Here is a 12,345-nt window from a genome sequence, read left to right on the forward strand (position 1 = left end):
TGTGGGACACTCGGATGGATTATCATAAAGGAGATTCACTGTGAATACCACAATTTTCACAGTTTTAGTTAAGCTGTTCTTATTAAAATGATCGTTTTTATTTATTAATCTTTAGGAATTCACTGCTTAAGAAGTGATCTATGAGCAGTAGATATAAAGAGCTGTGCAGTAACTCCAGAGGAAATGAAAGCCATTATTGAGCTGAGTGAAATTTAACAGTTTTTTATTTTTTATTTTATTAGCAGTAACAACAACAAAAAAGTCTATTTTTAAGAATTTATCTTCAGATGTTTAATATAAAAGCTGTTTCCTGGTTGACAGGTAATTTCTTTATTTTCTGCTCTCTGGTTGAGCATCGCCTGGCTTGCTTTCTACAGCTTCATCCTCAGCTTCTTCCTGAACCATGTTTTCAGCCTCATCCACTTCTAAAAAAATTAGCATTTTAAATGTGGTGTAATGTTTAGATTGTATTCATTGACACAGATAAAATGTTGCACTTCAATTCCTCATTAATTTAATATCAGCAGATCTCCAGGTACATTACTGACATCATGACATGATATTAAGATTAGATTAGATTAGATTAGATTAGATTAGATTAGATTAGATTAGATTAGATTAGATTAGATTAGATTAGATTAGATTAGATTAGATTAGATTAGATTCAACTTTATTGTCACTGCACATGTGGGTACAAGGCAACGAAATACAGTTAGCATCTAACCAGAAGTGCATTCTCGCAGTGCAAATAATTAGCATATATAATCAGTATATAAACAAATAAATAATTTGCATATATAAACAGTATATATACAGTATACAGAGGGAGGTAAATACAATGAGTGCAAATGAGCAAATGATTATAGGTGGTGCAATAAAGAAGGTATTGTATACCATGAAAATAAATCAAATTCAAATTCATATTCAAATTTTATTTGTCACATACGAAATCATACATAATACGACATGTAGTGAAATGCTTTTTACGACTGTCTTACATAAAAGAGGAAAGAAAAGAAAGAAAATGTGTAAAAGAAAAAGTGTAACAGATATAAAAGTGTAAAAATATAAAAGTATAAAAACAAACACAAAATATATATATATATATATATATATATATATATATATATATATAAAAATATATATAAATATATATATATATATATATCCTGCGTGATGTAGACACCTAGGTAACGGAAACTGTCCACTCTCTCCACTGGGGTCCCGTTGATGGTGAGGGGCTGGTAATTCCTCTCCTGCTTTGTGCTAAAGTCCACTATCAGCTCCTTAGTCTTGCTGACGTTCAGGAGGAGATTGTTGACCTGGCACCAGGTTTTTAATCTCCTCTAGGTAGGCCGTCTCGTCGTTATTGGAGATCAGGCCCACCACCACAGTATCGTCCGCAAACTTCACGATGTTGGTAGAGCTGGAAGTGGCCACACAGTCAAACGTGTACAGAGAGTACAGCAGGGGGCTCAGAACACAACCCTGGGGGGCTCCAGTGCTGAGGGTGAGTGAGAGTGAGACATGGTTGCCCACCCGTACTGCCTGAGGTCTGTCTCGCAGGAACTTAGTGGTGAGTATGGAGGGAATTATGGTGTTAAATGCTGAACTGTAGTCGACAAACAGCATTTTGACATAATTCCCCCTTCTGCTGTCCAGATGGCTCAGGGCTACATGATGGAGGTGTGCGATGGCGTCCTCTGTAGATCAGTTGGGACGGTACGCGAACTGTAGCGGGTCCAAGGTGTCAGGTAGGGAAGAAGTGATGAAGTCTCTGATGAGTCTTTCGAAGCACTTCATCGCCACTGAGGTCTCGCTGAAATTCTCACTGAAAGATGGCGCCGGTGAGGTCGGCTGCCATCACGACTGCTCCTACAACTTTTTCTTTGTTTTTGTGTTTTAAATTAAGTTTCAGTACAGTAATACCGGCTAATTCTCCATCATGGAGTACGTTCGTTACAATAGAGATACTCTTATTTCTATTGGTGTACAATGTACTCACAATTCGATGTTTTTGACCCCGGATCCAAGCTGGCCGAGTGAGATCCTGAGGGAGAACAAAGGACGCGACCCGAAGCGACGGCCCCGAGGGAAACGAGCCGGCGTCAGGAACAGGCTGAGAGCCCGTGCACACCGCACACCTCTGCCTAGCATCCTGCTCGCCAACGTCCAGTCGCTGGAGAACAAGCTTGATGACCTCAGGGCCAGGGTAAAGTTCCAGAGAGACATTCGGGACTGCAATCTCTTCTGCTTCACCGAGACATGGCTGAACCCAGCAGTGCCGGACCACGCCATCCAGCCGTTTATTTATTTAATTATTTAATATTTAAATAATTAAATATGTAAACAGTATTCAGAGAAGGAGTTATGTACAATGAATGCAATGATTTAGATGTATGCAGTGAGGAAGATATTGTTTACCATGGTAAATATTTGCATATGTGAACTGTACACAGAAAGGGTTATATACAGAAAAGGTTATATACCCTGATAATAATGTGTTCAGTCAATGTGTGTGTGATCGGGTGGAGGCAGAGTTCAGCAAAGAAACAGCTGTGGGGAAAAAGCTGTTCCTAAACCTGCTTGTCTTGGTCCGGAGGCTCCTGTAGCGCCTCCCAGAAGGCAGGAGGGCAAAGAGCCTATTGGCAGGGTGAGAGAAATCCTTTATGATTTTGAGTGCTCTCAAACGCTTCCTGTAAGTGTCCTCGATCTTAGGAAGTGGAACTCCTATGATGCATTGGGCAGTTTCACCACCCTCTGCAGCGCTTTCCGGGCTGACACAGTGCAGTTACCATACCAGACAGTGATACAGCCAATCAGGATGCTCTCGATGGTGCAACAGTAGAAGTTCACCAGGATGTCTGAAGAGAGATGGTTCTTCCTCAGAGCCATCAGGAAGAAGAGGCGCTGGTGAGCCTTCTTGACCAGACTGGAGCTGTTGGTAGTCCAGGAGAGATCCTCGGAGATGTGGATACCCAGGAATTTGAAGCTAGTGACACGGTCCACCACCTCTCCATTGATATGAATGGGTGCGTGTATGTCACCTTTCTCATTCCTGAAGTCCACTATGAGCTCCTTGGTCTTTGCAGTGTTGAGCAGCAGGTTGTTGTCAGCGCACCACACAGCACTCAGCACACAGCCTTGAGGTACTCCAGTGCCAAGGATGAGAGTGGAAGAGCATTGGGGATCCATCCGAACATGCTGGGGCCTGTTGGTCAGAAAGTCCAGGAGCCAGTTGCATAGTGATGCATTGATGCCCAGGTCTCCAAGTTTGGTGACTAACTTGGAAGGGATGACAGTGTTAAACGCTGAACTAAAGTCCAGGAAAAGCATTCTGGCATAGGTGTCTTTATTGTCCACGTGAGAGAGTACTGAGTGCAGCGCTGTGGATACTGCATCCTCCATGCTCCTGTTCTGAAGGTAAGCAAATTGATGAGGGTCAAGGGTGGCAGGAAGACAGGTTTTGAGGTGTGCCAGGACCAGCCGCTCAAAGCACTTAGTGATGATGGGGGTGAGCGCTACTGGGCGGTAGTCATTCAGGCAGGATGCAGTAGAGTTTTTTGGTACCGGCACAATGGAGGTGGTCTTAAGGCAGGTGGGCACAATAGCTAGAGACAGGTTGAATAAGTCCGTAAGGACCCCCGCCAGCTCCCCAGCACATGCTCTGAGGACACGTCCGGGGACACCATCAGGCCCTGCAGTTTTCCATGCATTGATCCTGCTTAGTACTCCACTGACATCATTAGTGGAGAGTGTGAGTGGCTGGAAGTCTGCCGGGAGCTCGATTTTGATTGCTGGCTCCAGATTATCCCTTTCAAAGCGAGCATAGAAGTTGTTTAACTCATTGAGAAAGGAGATATCAGTAGGGGGAAGGGTTGATGGGCTTATAGTTGCTAATGGCCTAAATGCCCTGCCACATCTGCTGGGGATTGGAGTTGGAGAAGTGTTCTTCAATACTCAGCTTGTAGTAGTACTTGGCCATCTCAATGCCCCGCCTCAAATTGGCCCTGGCTGTACTGTAGGCCTGTGTATCACCAAATCTAAAGGCGGTGTTGTGGGCCTTCAGTAAGAGGCAAACCTCTTTGTTAATCCAAGGCTTCTGATTTGGGTACATGGTGATCTTTTTCTGGGTGGTGACCCTGTCTGTCGTGGTGTTAATGTAATCCAGTACAGAGGAAGTGTAGCCTTCAATATCCAAGTGGGAACCACAGGTCGCCTGAGTGGCAAACATGCTCCAGTCGGTGTGTTGAAACTGGTCCTGAAGTTCAGAGAGAATATTCATACCTGCTTTGTTGACCTGGACTTTCTTCTTTCCTCCTCCTCATGTCCCTCTCCTGGGCCTTTACTTCCTTTCCTTTTCTTTGATGCTACTTTCCTCAGCAACAGTCTTGGTTTCCTCATCTACTTCAGAAACAAAATCATGATTCACAATTAAAATCTGATATAAAGTTTTGACTAAATTAATTGACACAGATAAACATCATTATTATTGATATTTATTACGTAATTAGGAAATAATATACAATGTCTTAAACACTATCACTACTGATATTTTTGATTATTAATAATATTTTCTTTTTATAAATAAATGATGGAATTTTTATGCTCATTTGTTTAGTTACTTATTTCTTTGAGTAGTTGATGTTCAGAGGGATCGTGTGCAGTTTAGTTTACAGTTAAAGAGCTGTATCGGTGTGAGTGATTGCTTTTACAAACTTCTTCTGGAAAGTTACATGATACACAATTTATTTATTTTATTTTATTTTTCAGCTTCTGTCTGCAGCACCTTCAAGCTTTTATCTTATGAACATTGTCCATGTCGGTTTTGTGGTATCCTGAACTAAATATTATTATCGCAATGGAAAATGCTTCCTGGATTGACCACTAGGTGTCACTGTGTGATTACTGCTGTTAATATGCTCTCACTAGTTACTGAGAGAGTTGAGTTTTTGGGCTGAAAATGAAGAAAATCTAATCGGTTGTATGCCAGGTTCATTTTTGTTCATTTACTTACTCATTTTCTGGCTGCTCGTCATTTCAGCGGTTTTCATAAAGACATTAATATAATTAACATTAAACTAGCATCCAGAGTCTGCTTGTCATACATTGCTGAGAGAAACATTGGGATCATGAGTGTCTGAGAAATTACAAGCTTCTTACAGATTTCTTTTTTTAATGTTAAAGTCAGCCCTGTTCTGTTGTTTATGTCCATAATAGGTAAACATTTCTGTGTCAGAGTTTCATACAGTTAGAGGATGAACTGATTTACATGAGAGCATTGTGTATAACATGCCCCATACAGGAAGCATTTATATTTATACATTTTTTATACTGTGTAGTAATTATACTTTGTTTATCAGGGAGAAAGAGCTACTGAAGGAGAAGAGGCTAAAAAGACAGTTACTTTTCCCCGAACAAAAGGTACAAACCTTTGCATAGTAAACTTTCATATTTAAGCAATGCAAATGTTTTAAAGTCTTTGTAATTGCCTAATGTTTCTAAGCTCTAATTATTACTCATGTATTGTTTAATGCTTTGAAGAGAAGCAGACTTTTACCAGAAGCTCTTTTAGAAGAATTTGAGACAGTGGTCCAGAAGTAAGTGATGTTTTTATACTAACATACACCAACCAGGCATAACATTATGACCACTTGCCTAATATTGTGTTGGTCCCCCTTTTGCTGTTAAAACAGCCCTGACCCATCATGCACTGTGCACTCTGACACCTTTCTGTCAGAACCAACATTAATTTCTTCAGCAATTTGAGCAACAGTAGCTCGTCTGTTGGATTGGATCACATGGGCCAGTCTTCACTCCCCACGTGCATCAATGAGCCTTGGCCGCCCATGGCTTGTCGCCATTTCACCACTGTTCCTTCCTTGGACCACTTTTGATAGATGCTGACCACTGCAGACCGGGAACACCCCTCAAGAGCTGCAGTTTTGGCATAACAGCTACAGAAGGTAGTGACTGTTGCTGTGAGGATGTCTGTACTGGATCAGCTAGTGGCTGATACTCAGAGTTCAGTATCAGTATTGTCAGAAATGGGATTGGTAGCATTAATGCAAAAAAATGGATGATACTTTTTGAGGCAAACACTTCAACTTGTGGTTTAGTGCTAACTCTTAGTATACTAACACTTAGGCTCAGGAAAATGAACCATTTTACCACATATCATGTTACATACAATGCCATGTTGAAAAAACAAAAACAGCAATCCAACATGTGGCACTGGTTTAAATAAGGGACACATGTTGGACACCAGTTTTTTTCACAGACTAATTTACCTCTCTAATTGAACTCCACACTGCTATTATATTGAACACACCCTTTTCAATTAATGATTCAATTACACAGAATAAGCAACATGCATGTCATTACTGTTGGGTCTGTTGGTTTTCTATTACTCTACTACACCTACTAGTAAAATATTTGCCATGAAGAAATATAATTTTAAGCAAAACCAGTGATTGATCTGGTTAGTGATGTTGGACTGTTATTATTTTGAACACAACTGTATTTTCTGTGAGCAAAAGCCCTTGTAAAAGCCACTTGACTGTGTCTATCATCTAGTGCTGCTAATATTATGAACAGCAGCTACGCTAATTCTGTTCCACTGTTTCTGTTCCGCTGCACTACGTGGCTCGTAACAGACAAAATCGCCAGGCGTCCTGTTTGCCAGGTTGCTGCCCAAAGGTGTCCCTGCACCCGCCCTTCGATAGCTCAGCTGGTAGAGCGGAGGACTGTAGGTGCTTATAAATGGACATCCTTAGGTCGCTGGTTCAAATCCGGCTCGAAGGACAGCTTTTACCAGCCGCCGGGAAGCGCGCCGTTTCAGTGAAAACGAAAAAACAGTTCGCTTCCCTGACCGGGAATCGAACCCGGGCCGCGGCGGTGAGAGCGCCGAATCCTAGCCACTAGACCACCAGGGAGACACGGACAGGCGGGTGGGCCTCGTGCGGCTGTGCGCAGCACCCAGGATTGGCCTCTAGTGGCAATTTACGGCAATTCCGGATGAGTTACACCTGAGGAAACAGCAGTTTAAACAAATTCGCTTTAAGGTCAACAGAATGTCTGCACAGACTGTCTCAAAAGACTTAAAAGAGGTCCCACCTCTCAGCTGCAGGGTCACCAGTTTGCAGTCTGTCCGGAGTCCCCGTGCGTGTACACTCGGTGTTCTCCGGTTTCCTCTCACCTGCAAAAGACACGCCAGTAGGTGGATAGGCTGAAACAAATCGCTATTAGGTATGAGCGAGGGCGTGAATGTGTTTGCGCAGTGCCCTGTGATGAGCTGGCGAGCCATGCGGGGTGTACTGCTAACCGATCAGGTCTAGACGAGAACAGGTATTTCTGTCCTACGGAAAAGCTTTGACATGCAGCGATGCACACAAACGTTCACATCTGCCCGTTTTGGCCCATCGCTTTTGAGGCGCCTGGTTGACAAAGTGAAACCCTGTGCATTAGATAGATAGATAGATAGATAGATAGATAGATAGATAGATAGATAGATTCAACTTCATTGTCATTGCAGAGTGCAGGTACATAGCAATGAAATGCTGTTTAGCATCTACCAGAAGTGCAAATAATAGAAATTCTGCCAATGAACAAGTGCAGATAAATATGTAAATATGTACATCGATAAATAAGGCTATGTCAGAGTGTGCATAGAGAAGTATGTGCAAGTAGTATTTACAGTAGATAAAGTGACAGGTGTAATTATAATTGTGCTAAAAATGTGTACATTATGTACAATGTATGTACAACAGTAACAGATAATATACATATATTATATAGTATGTATAAATATAGTATATGTAAATTCATATAAATAGAGACAAATAGATAATACTAGGTGAAATGGACAATATGTACATTAATTATATTACACACTGAGAAAAACTTATATTATAACAGAATGTACAACAGAATGTTTAACAGAGAAAAATATTATATTAACAGAATGTACAGAGTGGAGCAGAACTGTAAAGTGGTAAGTGTAGAAAGACATGAGTGTCCTAGCGGTGTAGTGTAGAGTTCAGTAGTTTTATGGTTGAAGGAAAAAAGCTGGCCCTAAACCTACTGGTTCTGGTGAGGATGGACCTGTATCTCCTCCTGGATGGAAGGTTGAACAGTTTGTGACTCGGGTGGGAGGAGTCTTTGATTATTTTGTGTGCTCTGCGCAGACATCTACTGTGGTGAAGAGACCCAATGGCAGGTAGTTGGGTGCCGATGATGCGTTGGGCGGTTTTCACAACCCTTTGCAATGATTTCTTTTCACACATCATGGAGCTGCCATGCCACACTGTGATGGAGCCACGCTCTACTTCAGACCCGTTGATGTAAATAGGGGAATGTCTGCTGCTGTTAGATTTCTGGAAGGTCTGGAGAAAGTGCAGGCCACTCCATTTGAGGTACCCCAGCTTCCAGCCTCCAGCAGCTGTTCCCTAATGATGCGACCTCGTTGAGCCGGAGGATTGTCGTCCATGATGAAGAAATTAGGCCTGTGTTGTTCATGCAGGGGCACAATAACTGGATTAATGATGTTATTCAGGTAGTATTGGCTTGTCACTGTACCATTCACAAGATGTAGGGCAGTTCTGTATTGAGTAGACACACCTGCCCAGACTGTAACACCACCACAACAGTGGCTGATGCATAGCGCTCTCCTTGACGTCTCCAACATCGTTGGCAGCCATCATTTCTGCTCAACGTGAATTGACTTTCATCAGAGAACAGCACTGAGGTCCACTGGTCCCTCATCCAGCGTAAATGCTCCCTGGCCCGACGCCTGTGCCTGGTGGTGTGGTCAGGTACCCTTTGCAGGTCATCTAGCACGCAGACCACGCTGATGTAAACGGTTTTGAATGGTCTGACATGACACTTGGGTGCCTCTCATCTCCCTTAAATGTGCCTGGAGTTGAGTGGCATTCATCATCCGGTACCGCAGGGCACTGTTCACAATGAAGCGGTCATCAACGCGGGATGTGGCCAAAGGACGTCCACTTCTATGCCTTTCTGTGACTCTTCCAGTCTCTCTGTATCTCTTTCGCAACCTGCTGATGACACTCTGTGACACTCTAAGCTCAGTGGCCACTTCCCTCTGAGAACATCCTGTCTGAAGCCTCGCAATGGTGAGGTACTGTTGATCAATTGTTAGGTATGGTCTTGGTGTCTCATGATGTCAAAATGTGAACAGCATGATGAAGAGGACTGTTTAAATACCAATTCTAATTGAACCAGAAAATGTATTGGTCGATTCATGGATCAAACACCAGTTGTGAATTTTGCCATTAAGCATCTTGTTAGAAAACAGCAAGTTATGCAAAAAGTACTGAAACACTGAACAGTTGGACATGTGCATTCAAAAGTGTAGAGAAGGTCAAATTAAGTTCACCTGTAAAGGTTATAGTGCATTTTAGGTGCATCCTGAAATTTCACCCAAAGCCGAATATCCTTAACTTTTTTTTTATTTATATTATTAAATCTATACTTAATAATATAAATATTGGTAGTTTTTCGTTTATAGATTTCTATACTTTGTTAGTATTTTATAATAAATCATCACTTATGTATATTGTTATGGTGTGTGTCAGACAATATTTCTAACAGTAGGTCATATTTTGCAGATAATTAAATAATTGAAGTCAACTAACTACACCGGACTTAGAACTTGACTCATTTTGAAAGCAGGACTGTTTCTGTAGACTAACAGTTGCCATTTCTAAACAGAATGCAATATTTAATCCTTGTCTGAGGTGGGATTCGAGCCGGATCAGTGTGGATGGAAGGGGGACTTGAATTTTTTCTGATTTGTTTGTAAAAACGCACATTTTCTTCTCTTTTTTTCTCTTTTTCTCTCTTTCCCCTTCTTCCCCATTTTTTTCCTTTCTTCCCCACCCGAAACAGACTATTGTTCCCCAGCTTTTCTAAAAGAGCTTCTGGTAAAAGTCTGCTTTTCTTCAAAGCATTAAACAATACATGAGTAATAATTAGAGCTTAGAAACATTAGGCAATTACAAAGACTTTAAAACATTTGCATTGCTTAAATATGAAAGTTTACTATGCAAAGGTTTGTACCTTTTGTTCGGGGAAAAGTAACTAAGTCTTTTTCGCCTCTTCTCCTTCAGTAACTCTTTCTCCCTGATAAACAAAGTATAATTACTACACAGTATAAAAAATGTATAAATATAAATACTTCCTGTATGGGGCATGTTATACACAATGCTCTCATGTAAATCAGTTCATCCTCTAACTGTATGAAACTCTGACACAGAAATGTTTACCTATTATGGACATAAACAACAGAACAGGGCTGACTTTAACATTAAAAAAAGAAATCTGTAAGAAGCTTGTAATTTCTCAGACACTCATGATCCCCATGTTTCTCTCAGCAATGTATGACAAGCAGACTCTGGATGCTAGTTTAATGTTAATTATATTAATATCTTTATGAAAACCGCTGAAATGACGAGAAGCCAGAAAATGAGTAAGTAAATGAACAAAAATGAACCTGGCATACAACCGATTAGATTTTCTTCATTTTCAGCCCAAAAACTCAACTCTCTCAGTAACTAGTGAGAGCATATTAACAGCAGTAATCACACAGTGACACCTAGTGGTCAATCCAGGAAGCATTTTCCATTGCGATAATAATATTTAGTTCAGGATACCACAAAACCGACATGGACAATGTTCATAAGATAAATGCTTGAAGGTGCTGCAGACAGAAGCTGAAAAATAAAATAAAATAAATAAATTGTGTATCATGTAACTTTCCAGAAGAAGTTTGTAAAAGCAATCACTCACACCGATACAGCTCTTTAACTGTAAACTAAACTGCACACGATCCCTCTGAACATCAACTACTCAAAGAAATAAGTAACTAAACAAATGAGCATAAAAATTCCATCATTTATTTATAAAAAGAAAATATTATTAATAATCAAAAATATCAGTAGTGATAGTGTTTAAGACATTGTATATTATTTCCTAATTACGTAATAAATATCAATAATAATGATGTTTATCTGTGTCAATTAATTTAGTCAAAGCTTTATATCAGATTTTAATTGTGAATCATGATTTTGTTTCTGAAGTAGATGAGGAAACCAAGACTGTTGCTGAGGAAAGTAGCATCAAAGAAAAGGAAAGGAAGTAAAGGCCCAGGAGAGGGACATGAGGAGGAGGAAAGAAGAAAGTCCAGGTCAACAAAGCAGGTATGAATATTCTCTCTGAACTTCAGGACCAGTTTCAACACACCGACTGGAGCATGTTTGCCACTCAGGCGACCTGTGGTTCCCACTTGGATATTGAAGGCTACGCTTCCATTTAGGCCATTAGCAACTATAAGCCCATCAACCCTTCACCCTACTGATATCTCCTTTCTCAATGAGTTAAACAACTTCTATGCTCGCTTTGAAAGGGATAATCTGGAGCCAGCAATCAAAATCGAGCTCCCGGCAGACTTCCAGCCACTCACACTCTCCACTAATGATGTCAGTGGAGTACTAAGCAGGATCAATGCATGGAAAGCTGCAGGGCCTGATGGTGTCCCCGGACGTGTCCTCAGAGCACGTGCTGGGGAGCTGGCGGGGGTCCTTACGGACTTATTCAACCTGTCTCTAGCTATTGTGCCCACCTGCCTTAAGACCACCTCCATCAGAACAGGAGCACGGAGGACACAGTATCCACAGCGCTGCACTCAGTACTCTCTCACGTGGACAATAAAGACACCTATGCCAGAATGCTTTTCCTGGACTTTAGTTCAGCGTTTAACACTGTCATCCCTTCCAAGTTAGTCACCAAACTTGGAGACCTGGGCATCAATGCATCACTATGCAACTGGCTCCTGGACTTTTTGACCAACAGGCCCCAGCATGTTCGGATGGATCCCCAATGCTCTTCCACCCTCATCCTTGGCACTGGAGTACCTCAAGGCTGTGTGCTGAGTGCTGTGTGGTGTGCTGACAACAACCTGCTGCTCAACACTACAAAGACCAAGGAGCTCATAGTGGACTTCAGGAATGAGAAAGGTGACACACACGCACCCATTCATATCAATGGAGAGGTGGTGGACCGTGTCACTAGCTTCAAATTCCTGGGTATCCACATCTCCGAGGATCTCTCCTGGACTACCAACAGCTCCAGTCTGGTCAAGAAGGCTCACCAGTGCCTCTTCTTCCTGAGGGCTCTGAGGAAGAACCATCTCTCTTCAGACATCCTGGTGAACTTCTACTGTTGCACCATCGAGAGCATTCTGACTGGCTGTATCACTGTCTGGTATGGTAACTGCACTGTGTCAGCCCGGAAAGCGCTGCAGAGGGTGGTAAAACCGCCCAACGC

The 12,345-nt window shown here is 41.8% G+C and overlaps 2 non-coding genes across 2 annotated transcripts; one reads left to right on the forward strand and one right to left on the reverse strand.

The window, feature by feature from the left end:
* Positions 1-6,715: 6,715 nt before the first annotated feature.
* On the forward strand, positions 6,716-6,804 carry trnay-gua (transfer RNA tyrosine (anticodon GUA)). Its single transcript is given in 2 exon segments — positions 6,716-6,752; positions 6,769-6,804. It is a non-coding gene; the product is annotated as a tRNA-Tyr (tRNA).
* A 59-nt stretch (positions 6,805-6,863) lies between these two features.
* On the reverse strand, positions 6,864-6,935 carry trnae-cuc (transfer RNA glutamic acid (anticodon CUC)). The gene has a single exon. It is a non-coding gene; the product is annotated as a tRNA-Glu (tRNA).
* Positions 6,936-12,345: the final 5,410 nt, after the last annotated feature.

Source organism: Hemibagrus wyckioides, linkage group LG07, assembly GCF_019097595.1.
Source record: "Hemibagrus wyckioides isolate EC202008001 linkage group LG07, SWU_Hwy_1.0, whole genome shotgun sequence".
Lineage (NCBI taxonomy): Eukaryota > Metazoa > Chordata > Actinopteri > Siluriformes > Bagridae > Hemibagrus > Hemibagrus wyckioides.